This window comes from Phyllostomus hastatus, unplaced genomic scaffold, assembly GCF_019186645.2.
Source record: "Phyllostomus hastatus isolate PE091 unplaced genomic scaffold, TTU_PhHast_1.1 phas_contig_348, whole genome shotgun sequence".
NCBI lineage: Eukaryota > Metazoa > Chordata > Mammalia > Chiroptera > Phyllostomidae > Phyllostomus > Phyllostomus hastatus.
The window spans coordinates 9,208,734-9,222,657 of NW_025333860.1; the positions used below are offsets into that span (position 1 = coordinate 9,208,734).

Consider the following 13,924-nt stretch of genomic DNA (forward strand, 5'->3'; position numbering starts at 1 on the left):
TTTACCAGGCTGAAACCTTTGAAATTATCACAATGTTATGAATATTTCACCACTATATGATAGCAGAGTTGTTCAATTCCATTGTCCCACATACAGTCTCTTTGGAAGAAGGGTTAAACCCTGAGGGCCTAGGTTCCTGGCCTGTGAATGACTGCTGATACTTGGCTGATGCCCTTGGTATTGGCAGACTCACATTTTCATAGTGAGCAGAGGCTATCTTAAGTGCTTGAAACTGAGTTCACAGGCGGAAGAGTGATGAGATGGAGAGGAAAAGTCAAACCTGATGACTTTTCTTGTTTTCCTTGAAACCAAGTCTCAAAAACAAGTCAATGTATTTTTTCACATGCATGGTTTCTGAAACATTTTTAGTCAGTAATATGAACCTTGGGCTATTAAAATCACTTTATATTGTATGTATGCTTTTATTTCAGAACACATGGCAGCCTTCAGGGATTCCTCAAAGGTCTGGGTTTTACAACTGAAATAGACATTTCTGAAACCTTTTTTTTTTTTTCATTTTTTTGTTTCCTGTAGATAAGATAAGCCTGGCTGCAACTCAGGGGTGGCCTCATACTCCCACCCCAGGCTGGTCTCTGTTCCATCACGACGTCACTGCCGTTTGTGACACTGACCTCCCCAAGATGACCCTTCCGAATGCGGTTTGTCCACGTGACCTTGTGATCTGGATGTGTGCACTGGTTCTCTTTAGGTGACTGTCTCTGAAGTTCAGCAAAGCTGCTTGTTCTCCCACAGATTCCTGTCCCAAGCTACCTCCACCACCCCGCCTCTCCAGCAAGACTTTCTGTTTGTTTCCTCCCCTCCCCACCTGCTCTATAAAGTTCTGCAGCTCACCAAATTGATGGTCCATTAAATTTACCTGTCTGGAATGAGCCCTGCCAGTACTTGACCAATTTTATGTTTCAATATGAATTTTTGGTAATGGTATGATGCCTATGTTTATTGAAAGAGTTTTACCTAAAAGGGCAACATTTGATTTGATTGCAGCACAGAGGAGAAACACTGGTCTTTCTTTCAAAATTAAGCAACTTTAAAAGCTCCATTTTATTTATTTTATTTTAATAATAATAATCTATGCAGCACTTCAAGAAACAACTATACGGTGTTGTATATTATAAACTGATGACATTCTATTAAATTATGTACAACATTTTTGGTTTTCTTATGCTTCTTGAGGTGGTAATGCGAAAAAAGTTTTAAAAAAGTGTGCCTTGCTATATTTCTTATACCATTTATTAAAAAGCTGCTTTCACAGTAAAATTAGGTTGGGTTGAAAGGAAAAAATAGCAAGGTTAAGATGTGTGAATAATTTCTGTATATATGTATAACCAAGTACAAACATTGATGTATAATGACAGTATAAAATGCTTTCATGTTTGTGATGTCTAGTGATGTGGAAAATATAAGCCTTAAATCCATTAGATTGCATGGTAATTAAAATTGGCATAATAAACATAGCTTATTAGGGGAAAAGGAAAATTAGTGATCTCTTCTACCTGTGTTCTTTACCAAATTATTGCATCTGGTTCTGGAAAAAATATTATAGATAGCTGTTTCCAAAATATCTATCTTACATAAGAGGCTTAAAATGACCTAAACTAGAATCTACACATGAAGCCTTTACAATTTTCAGAATCTTTCCAATCACTATAAAGATCTTGGAACACAAATGATTAAAGATAGTTCCCCTAAAGCAGTAAAAAAATGTTTTAGATTTTTTTATTTCTGTTTATCATTAGTGGTTTTAATGTTGGATTTCAGGATACATCTTATATTTATTTTATATAATTCTTTTGAATGGGTTTGATACAAAGATGGTAGAAAAGTATAGAAAATTTGCCTATTATTTTGATTTAGATTATAGATTTCAAATGTATTTATTTTGTGTAAAAGAAATCAGCTAAAAAATATTCGGGTTGGTCTTCACTGCTCTTGTTAAATGCAGTTTCTAATTTTGTTCTAATGCCTACTAAAGTGCCTAACACAGTAGGTATGCAATACAAATTTGCTGAATTGAAACATTGGATTTGGTAAGATGGATAACATTTATCTTTTCATCTTGAGAGACCTACACCAAAACTTGTAAACAATTAGAAAAAGATGTAATGCTGTTCGAAAACTGCGCAAGATACAGGGTCCAGCAGAAATAATGCCCCTTTTTATCACAATTTCTTTTATTACAAAATCATAAGCATGTAATTCTGTAACATAACATCACACTCAAGCACACCATCTGACATTTTAGGTGAAATGTTCAAATTAAAACTATTAATTATTACACCCGTATTATTATACTACCGACCACACTCAAGCAGGTGTTGCTTCTGCTGGACCTTGTATGTAATCAATTCATACCAAATTTCAAAAAAAAATAATATGTGGATTTATACAGTCACAGAAATGACAATCATTCATTCAACTGATAGTTCATTAATACATTTATCTGCAAGGCACTGTTCTAGACGCAGTGAGTGCAACGATAAGTGAACAAAGGTCCTGCCCTCAGGGGGCTCACCTGCATCATGGAAGAAGTGAAAGGAGAGGCAGTCGTTGTCCTCAGGTGGTGAAAAGAGCAAAGTGGTAAAAGAGATACAAAGACAGAAGCAGCAATGAGAGACAAGGAGGAAGAAAAGGGTCAGAAGAGAGCAGAAAGTTAGACAGTAGGGAATTAGTGAAGCTTATTGCAGGGCTGTAGTAGGAGAAAAGGTAAGTTGGGAGACTTAATGGAGGGTCTCTTTAAAAAGTTCTATCGGAGCTTCTGTATGTGATATGCTAGGTAGTAAGGAAATTTTGTCAAGTCTTTGTTTTGCACTGGTTATTATTTATCATTAGGACTTTATTAGTAGCACTCCGAGAACATTTAAGAAAAACTAGTCTACAGTTCTACCATTTTAATAACTATTTATATTTTTATTCCCCTTCTAATTTTTTCCATACATATTTCAAAATTGATGAATCATTTTAGGCTTTTGACCAGATAATAATTTAATCACAAGGAGTTTTAGGCAGACATTTAGTTGCAATGTTCAAGATGATTAACAGGGAAGATACAAGAGATAAACGTCATATTAGGAGGTAGCTGTAGAAAATAATCTAGTCTTGAGAAGATAAGAGGGATAATGGCCTGGGATATAGAGGGAAAAAAAGTCCTAGTGTCTTTGAAATACCTAAGAACATTCTAGAGACCTGTTGAGGTGTATTATTGTTTTATATGCCGAGACAACCTAAATTTTCTTTGTGTACTAACTAATGCCAAGTCTATATCTATCAGTAAAAACATTCAAAGAACAAGCAGATCGTGATATTCTGTTTACCTGTGTGATATACACATTGAAAACCTTGAGGTATTGAAAATATTTGTTTATCAATAATCTATTTAGTGTCAACACCATATTTATAGAATGACTTTCAGGTTTATTGTATTGATACTATGCGTTTTCAGGTTGGAAGGGATGAAATAGCCTCAATCTCTTATTCTATGTAGATGCTACCTCTTTAGTTACCCTGGAAAATGGCCATGCCAACTCTGCCTACACACTTTGAGTGATACTATTAAGGCAATCTGTCCCCCTGTGGGGCATGTCTCTGTTGGAAAGCTATTTCTTGGGTTACTAAAATCTGCATAGTGCCCCCTCACCCACCTTTAATTTTGCTTACTGGTCCTAATTCTTTCCTAATAAGCTTCTCAGAGAATTTCTACCACTTCTTTTTCATGGTAACCCTGAAGATAATTGAGACCAGTTACTCATCTTCTCCCAGCTGCTATGATTCCTGTTTTTTAATTCCCTCAACAGCCCTTCATATGCTGTTTTCAGATCCATTTGATTTTCAGATCCATTTCAACCTGACTGAATGTTAACAGACAGAATCCTTGAAATTGAGGAACTGTCCTCATCATCACACATGTAGAAAAATATCTGAACATTTAAGTGGTAAGTTTTCTCTAAAATTATATTAAGATATATGTTTATTCTATTATTGTAAATTTCAATAAATAAATAAATAAGCAAATAAATAAGAATCCATTACTTCCTTCAGTGGATCAGTCCAGTTGCCAGAGTCATCTTGAATCTTTACCTTACATCAAATCGAAGCCTAACCTGTTTCCATGTAAAGCAGGGTCCCCTTCCATTTATTCATTTATTCATTCCGTCATTCAGTAAACATTCATTGAGTGGCTACTTGTATGACGTACTCTGTTTGACATTAGAGATACAAAGGCAACTAAAACATGGTCTCTGCCTACAAAAGTTTACAGTTTTTTCTTGTGAAAGTGCCTTTCATGTCCTCAAATAGAATGATTTCTTCAAATTAAACGATGACCCATTAATTTTGTTTCCTACCTAGTTTCTCTACATTAAAAAAAAATCTAGTGAGCAAAATGGTATGCAGAATTATGTGGATCTGACTATGAGAAGAAGTGAGGTGTTTTTTGTATTTGAAAGTTTTAATTACAGAAAAAAACATATTTCAGATTTCTGGTCACTGAATAAATATGCATCTTGTGCAACAACAGAACAATCTAAATTCAGAGCTTTTGAGAAGCTAAGTTTGATGATTTTTGTTGTACTTGGTTTCCCCATGCTATAATTCCTGGAAATAAATTAGATGAAAACAACAAAACACACTGAAATGATTTAGCTCTTTCTTACAAGTATAATTATTTTAATTTCCAAATGAAATTGGTATTATTTTAGAATTTTAATGAATACCTTATTTTTCAAACACTATAATTTTATGTTTCAAATTTTTCTAACTTGAGCCAGCTAAATTTACAACTGTGTCTTTTTTTCCTGTATATATTTTTCCAATTTTCATTTTGAGTAATTTCACACCTAGGTAAAAGTTGAATTAGTAGCATAATATTCGCTTACTCATCAGTCAGACTTATTTATTGTTACTGTTCTACATTTGCTTCATCTCTCCATTCACACATGCATGCACACACACACACACTTGTGGGATTTAACCATTTGAAATTAAATTACTAATCATAATACTTCATCTATAAGTGCTTCAGTATATATCATCTAAGAACAAGGGCATTATTCTACAAGTCCACAATATCTTCCTCATGCCCAAGAAAAGTAACAGTGATACAATAACATTTGATAACCCATATTCACATTTTTCCAGATACCCTAGTAATGTCCTTTTACAGGTATTTTGGTTTTAATTTATGATTCAAACGAAGGTCATACATTGCTTTTAGGTGTTGTCTTTTCATTCTTGAACAGTTTCCCCACACTTGTTTTTCCCTCTGGTCCTTTCTAACTGACAGTTCTGAAGAGTCCAGGCCAGTTTTATAGAATACCCACAACCTGGATGTGTCCAATTATTTTCTCATTATTCAACTCAGGGTAAACTTTTTTGTCAAGTATCGCACATAGGTGATATTGTGTTCACTAGCTACTCTTCAATGAAGAACAAATGAGTCATTGACATTCTTGATGTGTCTTCAAGTATCTTTTATAGCTCATGCTTCATTAGCCTAAGGCAGGTCAGCAAACCACAGTTTGTGAGACAAATGTGGCCCACTGCTTATTTTTGTTTGGGCTTTGAGCTAGTGGTGGTTTTTATGTTTTTTAAATGGCTGAAAAAAATCTAAAGAATATTTCGTGACATAGAAAAATTATATAATATTCAAATTTCAGTGTCCATGAATAAAGTTTTATTGGAACACAGCCACACCTTTTTGTTTACATATCGTCTACGGCTGCTTTTGCACTGCACCTGCAAAATTAAGTAGTGGTGACAGAGACCATATGGCCTGCAAAGCCTAAAATATTTGTGCTTGGCCCATGACAGAAAAAGTTTTCCCATCTCTGGTTTATGGTATTCTAAATTCTGACACCATTTTCTTAGCGGTAGGTAGATTTCCATTTGCAAAGGCAATGTAACATATTAACACCTGTAATAGTTATTTTTTACATTCTGTGTTTTGAGTTGGCATTTTCTGTTTTATGTTACCTTAGTAAAATAAAGTGTCCTTTGTTTCATAAACTTAAAGATTATTTCACATCCACAGTTGGTTTAAGGATTTAAATTTTGTTTACTTAATACAGCATGGCTTTGATTGATTTCAAGGGTTTGTCAATTACAAACTAAGTCATTTGTTCAATCAAAACCATCAGGAGAATTGATACAACCTAAATTCTCTTCAATTCACCAATAAACTGGAATCCTTTCTCTCATTGTTTTTCTAAAGCAGTCCAAGGAAATTTAAATTCAGGTAATTTCAAATCCAGTTTTTTCAAATGTATTTTTCAACCCAAACAAAGGTAAAACCTTGATCAAAGATTGTTTATGATACACTTTCATTTCCCAAGTGCTAGTCACAAATAATCTGAATTTGCCAAGGAAATAAGTCTTCTTCACAGACCCTGCTGTGTCCATAGGCGGACTCCCTTATTGAATAGAAGATGTTGAAAAGGTAACAGGTTTCCACTTTTTTCCATAATTCATCTGTGACAGCACTGCCACCTCCCACTGCCACATGCCTAGAAAGGGGACACCCAAAGAAGGTGTTTAGTCACATCTGCCTCCTTAATAAACAACCACAACCTTCCATAAAACAATGGCCTATTAGTATGAGACTTTTTATGTATTTGCATTTTCAGAGTAAAATAACAAAATGATGTGTGCAAGTCATTCCCACAACATTGATGTCTCTGCAGCAAAGGCATTTTGCCAATGCCTTGAGGTCATTATGATCCTCGACTCAGGGCCCTCGCCAAAGCAGATAATAGGCAAAGATTGTTTGTACTTGGGTATTGAAGTAAACCAGGGCCTGCATAAAGCAATTTTTCTCACTCTCTTTTCTGTTTCAACACACGCAACTTGGAAGAGGGTCACATGTGTGAGACACTTGCAGGCTTTTGCCAAGCAGTAACAATTTCCAAGAGGAAAGACTCTACCCCCTTTACTCCCACTCTCGGAGGGGATCTTAATGGAGCTGAGTGGAGTGATAATATTCTACAGATAACTCTGAAGCTAATCTAATTCATACTTAAACAAAAAAATTGTTCCTGAATATTGGTCCTTTATTATTGGTTACAAACCCCTTGTAACATCATATTAGAACGATTGTTGTTGAGGCTTGTACTCTCTTGATTGAAGTACCCCCAAACCTGGGCAAGGTCTTCCAAAGAACACGGGAATCAACAACCCTGTGTGTGGATGTGCATCCCCAGATGTTCCACAACCATGAAGAACTTGATCTTTCTGGTGAGTATGTTCTTCAGAAAAATAAATTCAAGGGAAGCAAATGTAAAATGCAACAAGCTTGCACTCAAATTTACAAGGGAGAAATGGCTGGTTCTGATGATTTGGCCCAGGTAACGCCATCCCTCATTGACTACAGAGACAGAAGCTATGGAACAGCAAGATTTTCTGGATGAATACAGAACCTTTTCATGTCTTGACCACACAAGCTATTCATCAGCTGCTTGGGCTGTGGCGCTGCTCTTTCCCCTTTGTCACTTGTACGGGGAATTTGGAATAGGATCAACCAGATGTAAACTTGATACTTTTTCCCCACCATCAAAACATATATAGGAATAGATTTATTTAATAAAAATTAATAAATACACAATTGAATAAGAAATGACACTAAAATTATAAAAACATATTTCTGTGTCCTCATACTTATTCTGATATTTAAAAAATTTCCAACTCCCTATAAACGAATGGGCCATTATAGGCATAAAACAAATATAATTCAGCAACATTTATTCAAGGACTAAAATGATTGAAGGCATTAGAAACATAAAAATGCATACGATCCTCTTTAAACCCCAATATTCCCTAACCACTGGTTTATAAAAAGCACTCTAAGGTTTATAGAATTAGTCTGGTTCTATTAGTTGATCAAGTTACTTACACTGTCAGCAATTCAAAAGAAATAATTCTCTCCATGCGTGCATGTTTGCTTGCTTGCAAATATGTTTCATTTATTTTAAAGTGTCTTCTTATATAAAAATTCAAGTTGCTGAAATTTATCTTGTCATTAAAATAGTGTGAAAATCGAATCAATCTTCATATTGGTGCTCTTATCCCTGCTGATCTCAAATGACCGATGAGGTTTACAGCAAGGTTTTTTAAAGTGGAAACTCCTTAATTGTTCAGGAAACAATTCTTCTTTTAAACATAGACATGACTTGCCATTCTTCTCAATATTTTTCATCAGTGTTTCAAGTTCAGAAGTTCAGGCTTATTCTCTTACCAATGATGTCTTTTCATGCAAATTCTATATAAAAGTGTTCTTAGAAAGTAAAATTACTAATTATTTACAGGTTATGAGGCATTTTCTATAGGAATGAAATAGCATTATACTGAGTGAAATAAGCCAGGCGGTGAGGGACAAATACCATGTGATCTCACCTTTAACTGGAACATAATCAACAAAAGGAAAAAAGCAAACAAAATGTAACCAGAGACATTGAAATTAAGAACAATCTAACAATAGCCAGAGGGGAGTGGGGAGGGGACAGTGAGGGGAAGGGTTTTCAGGAACTACTATAAAGGACACATGGACAAAACCAAGGGGCAGGGTGGAAGAGAGGGAGGGAGGGAGTGGGTTTGGCTGGAGTCGGGGGGAGTGGTGGGGGGAAAATGCAGACAACTGTAATTGAACAACAATAAAGTAATTAAACATAAGAAATATTTAATGGGTAATTATTTTTTAAATGAAAAGAAAACAAACTCTCTTTGATTCAGAATGATGGGACACCAGAATATTCTTGTTCACCTCAAAGCCTCATTATTTAAGTCACCTCTGACTCAATGGCGACTCAAACATTCTTAAGCAAAATTTAATCTTCGATGATGCACCTTCACCATAATAATTACCACTTATTGTTTAGTGTAGAAAATGAGTAAGTTATAGGAAATCAGTCTAAATCAGTAAACACATTTGGATATTATTTTTTAAATCAATCTAAATAATAAAGTGAATAATTGTCACCCAAGTGCTTAGCACTATATACTCACTTTAACTTAATCCTGCAATACTCTATGGTTGGTGACACCCATTTCACAGTAAGGAAATTGAGGACTAGAGAGACAGGCTAGTTATTATTTGTTTCCTCATAAAAGGACAGTGTGGAGGAATAAAACCTGTTTTAGAGATTCATTGTCCATCTAGACAAATAAGGATTATTTTAGTGTTCACTTAACATACATCGTTAAATTTCCTGTCTGAACATATAATTCATGCCAAAACTGAAGAAAGGACTTTCATTTTTGAAAGTATTTGTTATGAAAATTCTAAAGAAAAAATGATAGCTAAATGAGCACTTGAAAAAGGCCAAAGAAAATTATATACTATATATAATTATGCCTCTTTATGACCCCTGCACGTTTTCCAGAGAAGTTAGGCATTAAAAACACACACAGCAAGAACACCTTAAAGGTCAGAGACCGATGAAAGAAGAACGCAATAGCTAATTATGGAGGACAAGATTAATGTTCTAGTAGGAACATATATTTTTTGGTATTTATAAAATTTATTTTTGATAGTACTTTCAAGTACTTCTTTGAAAGATACTGTATTGGGCTTAAAAATTGTCTAATCATGGGAAATTGCAAGGAAAAGTAAAACCCAATATTAGTAACAAAGTATAAAATGGCACAATGCATAGTTTATAAGGGCAGTATGTATTCTCTAACAATTGCACATGCATATTATTCTTTTTCACAAAACAGGAATTTCTCTGATATATTTATTTAATTTATCTTTCAACTACATTTACATTTAATATTATTTGGTATTAGTTTCTGGTGTACAAAATAATGGTTAGACAATCATATACTTTACAAACTGGTCCCCCTAATATTTCAAATACCCACCTGGGGGTGTCCAACCTTTTGAAGTCTCTGGGCCACGCTGGAAGAAGAAGAGTTGCTTGGGCCACATATTAAATACATTGAGACATGTAATCACAAAATGCCTCATAAAGTTTTAAGTAAATTTATGATTTTGTGTTGGGCCACATTCACAGTCATCCTGGGCTGCATGTGGCCTGCAGCAGGTTGGACCACTGGCATAGTTATTACAATAGGATTGACTATATTCCCTATGTTGTACTTTATATTCCTGTGACTATTTTGCAACTACCAATTCATACTTCTCAGTCCCATTACCTTTTTCATGCAGCCTTCTTCCTCCCCTCTCTTCTGTCAACCATCAGTCTGCTCTCTGTATCTATGAGTCTGTTTCCATTTTAACTAGAACATACATTTTTATCATTACATTTTGCTTGAGAAATACTTTAAAATATGCGATTTTCCTTCCATATTTTTATTTTATATTTGGGAGAGGTGGTGGAGAGAGACAATTTTTAAAAATACAAACAGATGTTACATTTAATTTAATAAAATTTATTTACATTTAATTTAATAAAATTAAAATGTGGGCTTTGCTGTGATCCTTAGCATTCTTTTTGTGATTTCTCTTTACATGGGTCTTTTCTCCCTAAAGGTATTCCACATTTTAGAGTAAATACTGAGATCTCAGTTTGCATAAACTTTACTCCCATTTTTTAATTATCTTTGAGATGTCTCTAAGATAGTAGAATTCCTGAATCATATTTTTGGGAGTATTACCATGGTGACAAACCTAACTATAAATATTTAAAATAACAAATGGCCCTGACTGATACAGATCAGTTGGCTGGACATCCTCCAGCAAAGAGAATTGACCATGTTCAATTCCAAGGTCAGGGCACATGCATGGGGTGTAGACCCCATTCACAGTAGGGGCTGGTGAGAGAGGCAAAAGATGTTTCTCTCACACATTCAATGTATCTCTCCCTCTCTTTCTCTTTTCCCCATTTATTTACTTCTAGAGAAAGGGAGAGGTAGGGAGAAAGAGAGGGAGAGAAATGTTTCTCTCTCTTATGTGAGAGAGAAATGTCCATTGGTTTCTGCCTCTCGTATGTGCCTTGCTGTACTGAAACCACAACTTAGGCATGCACCCTGGCTGGGAATCGAACTGGCGACCTTTAGCTTTGTGGACCAACACCCAACCAACTCGGCCACACTGGTCAGGGCAACAAATGACATTTTAAAACTTTTTATTAAGAAATAACTTCACATTTACAAAATACTACAAAAATAAAAATACTCCACTTTAACCAGGCTCACCTATTAATATCTTAGCTGATTTGATTTATCATTTTCTATCTGTCCATTTATCTATATAGTGTTTTTCTGAACGGTCTGAAGACAAGTTACATATCTCATGGCCTTTTACCCCTAAATGCTTCATTGTATTTTTCCTAATAAGGATATAGGTATATCCTCTTACATAACCATAATATCAACTTCATAAATTTACACTGATAGAATATATTTATAAAATCTACAGTTCACATTCCAATTTTGTCATTGTTCTCACTAATATCCCTTATGGCACTTTTTCCTTCTTCAGTATGCAGTTTGGATATTGAATTTAATTGTTATATCTCTTTAGCTTCCTGTAATCTGGAAACATTCCCCCAGCCTTTCTGTACCTTTTTATGATACTGATAATTTTGAAGAAGAGAATCCTCCTTTTATAAGTAGATTATTCCTCATTCTGTGTTTGAGCTTTTTATTCATGGTTGGACTGATCTTCCATTCTCAGTGGGCATATGGCATCGGTGGTGCTCTGTACTTCTAAAGGTATCATGTCTGGAGATAAACAATGTCCACCTGTTCCCCATTAGTAATGTTAATTTTGATCATTTTGTGGACACTTTATTTTTTATTTTTTCCCTGTTTAAGTATATTTTATTGATTATGCTAATACAGTTGTCCCATTCTTTTCTTCCTTTTATCCCCCTCTGCCTGGTACTCCCATTCCCTCCAGCATTGCCCCCAGCAGTTCATGTACATGGATTATGCATATAAGTTATTTGGTTTTTCCATTTCCTATACTATTCTTAACCTTCCCCTGTCTATTTTGTACATACCAATTATGCTTCTTATTCCCTTTTTCATTTCCCCCATTCTCCCCCTTCCCCTCCTCATTGATAACCCTCCATGTAATCTCCATTTCTGTAATTCTGTTCCTCTTCTAATTGTTTGCTTAGTTTGTTTTTGTTTTTCATTTTTCAGGTTCATTTGTAGATAGTTGTGAGTTTGTTGTCATTTTACTGTTCACAGTTTTGATCTTCTTTTTCTAAGATAAGTCCCTTTAACATTTCATATTATAAGGGCTTGTTGATGATGAACTCCTTTTAACTTGACCTTCCCTGGGAAGCACTTTATCTGCCTTCCCATTCTAAATGATAGCTTTGCTGGATAGAGTAATCTTGAATGTAGGTCCTTGCTTTTCATCACTTTGAATACTTCTTTCCAGACCCTTATTGCCTATAAAGTTTCTTGTGAGAAATCAGCTGATAGTCTTATGGGCACTATTTTGTAGATAACTCTCTCCTCTTCTCTTTCTGCTTTTAAGATTCTCTCTTTACCTTTAATCTTGGGTAATTTAATTATGATGTGTCTTCATGCATTCCTCTTTGGTTCCAACTTTTTTGGGACTCTCTGAGCTTCCTGGATTGTATGTCTATTTCCTTCATTAGGTTGGAGAAGTTTTCCTTCATTATTTTTTCAAATAAGTTTTCCATTTCTTGCTCTTCCTCTTCTCCTTCTGGCCCCTATGATTCCAACCCCTATGGTTTGGATGTTGGACCATTTAAAGTTGTATTGGAGGTTCCTCAGCCTCTCCTCATTTTTTTTGAATTCTTATTTCTTCATTCTGTTCTGGTTGAATGTTTATTTTTTTTCTTTTGTTCCAAATAATTAATCTGAGTCCCAGTTTCCTTCCCTTCACTCTTCCTTCCCTGCCCATTTTTTTTCACATTTTTTATTGTTGTTCAAGTACAGTTGTTTCCATTTTACTCCCACCACACCCCACCCAACCCCAGCCATCCCCACTTCCCACCCTTGATCCTACCCCCTTTGGCTTTGTCCATGTGTCCTTTTTATAAGTTCCTGACAACCCTTGCCTCTTTTCCTCCCATTATCCCCTCCCACTTCCCCTCTGGTTACTGTCAGTTTGTTCTTAATTTCTTTCTCTCTTGTCATATTTTGCTTGCTTGTTTGTTTTATCAATTAGGTTCCACTTATAAGTGAGATCATGTGGTATTTGTCTTTCACCACCTGGCTTATTTCACTTAGCATGTTCTCAAGATCCATCCATGCTGTCTCAAAGGGTAGTAGATCCTTCTTTCTTTCTGCTGCATAGAGTTCCATTGTGTAAATGTACCATAGTTTTTTCATCCAATCATTTACTGATGGGCATCTAGGCTGCTTCCAGCACTTGGCTATTGTAAATTGTGCTGTATACGCTATGAACATTGGGGTACATGGGTTCTTTTGAACGGGTGTTTCAGAATTCTTAGCGTATAATCCCAACAGTGGTATTGCTGGGTCAAAAAACAGTTCAATTTTTAGTTTTCTGAGGAAATTGCATACTGTTTTCCACAGTGGCCACACCAGTCTGTATTCCCACCAGAACTGTACTAGGGTTCCCTTTTCTCCACAACCTTGCCAGCACTTGTTGTTTGTTGGCTTGGTTATGATGGCTGTTATGACTGGTGTGAAGTGGTATCTCACTGTGGTTTCAATTTGCATCTCTCTGATGGCTAGTGATGCTGAACATCTTTCATATATCTCTGGGCGCTCTGTATGTCCTCCTTTGACAAATGTCTGCTCATGTCCTTAGCCCATTTTTTAATTGAATTGTTTGTCTTCCTGGAGTAGTCGTTTGAGTTCTTTGTATATTTTGGAGATTGAACTCTTGTCGAAGGTATTATTTGCAAATATATTTTCCCATACGTTTGGTTCCCTTTTCATTTTGCTGACATTTTCTTTAGCCATGCAGAAGCTTTATATTTTGATGAAGTCCCATTTGTTTATT

General features: G+C 35.3%; 1 protein-coding gene across 5 annotated transcripts in view; it reads left to right on the plus strand.

The window, feature by feature from the left end:
* AKAP6 (A-kinase anchoring protein 6) overlaps positions 1 to 4,660 on the plus strand; it is a 480,213-nt gene extending 475,553 nt beyond the window's left edge. For 3 of the 5 annotated variants that reach the window (XM_045841112.1, XM_045841110.1, XM_045841113.1), the window contains exon 14: positions 535 to 4,660. The gene's annotated coding sequence lies outside the window, so the exon portion shown is untranslated. The remainder of the gene's footprint in view (positions 1 to 534) is intronic. The other 2 variants (XM_045841111.1, XM_045841114.1) reach the window with 1 other exon arrangement.
* Positions 4,661 to 13,924: the final 9,264 nt, after the last annotated feature.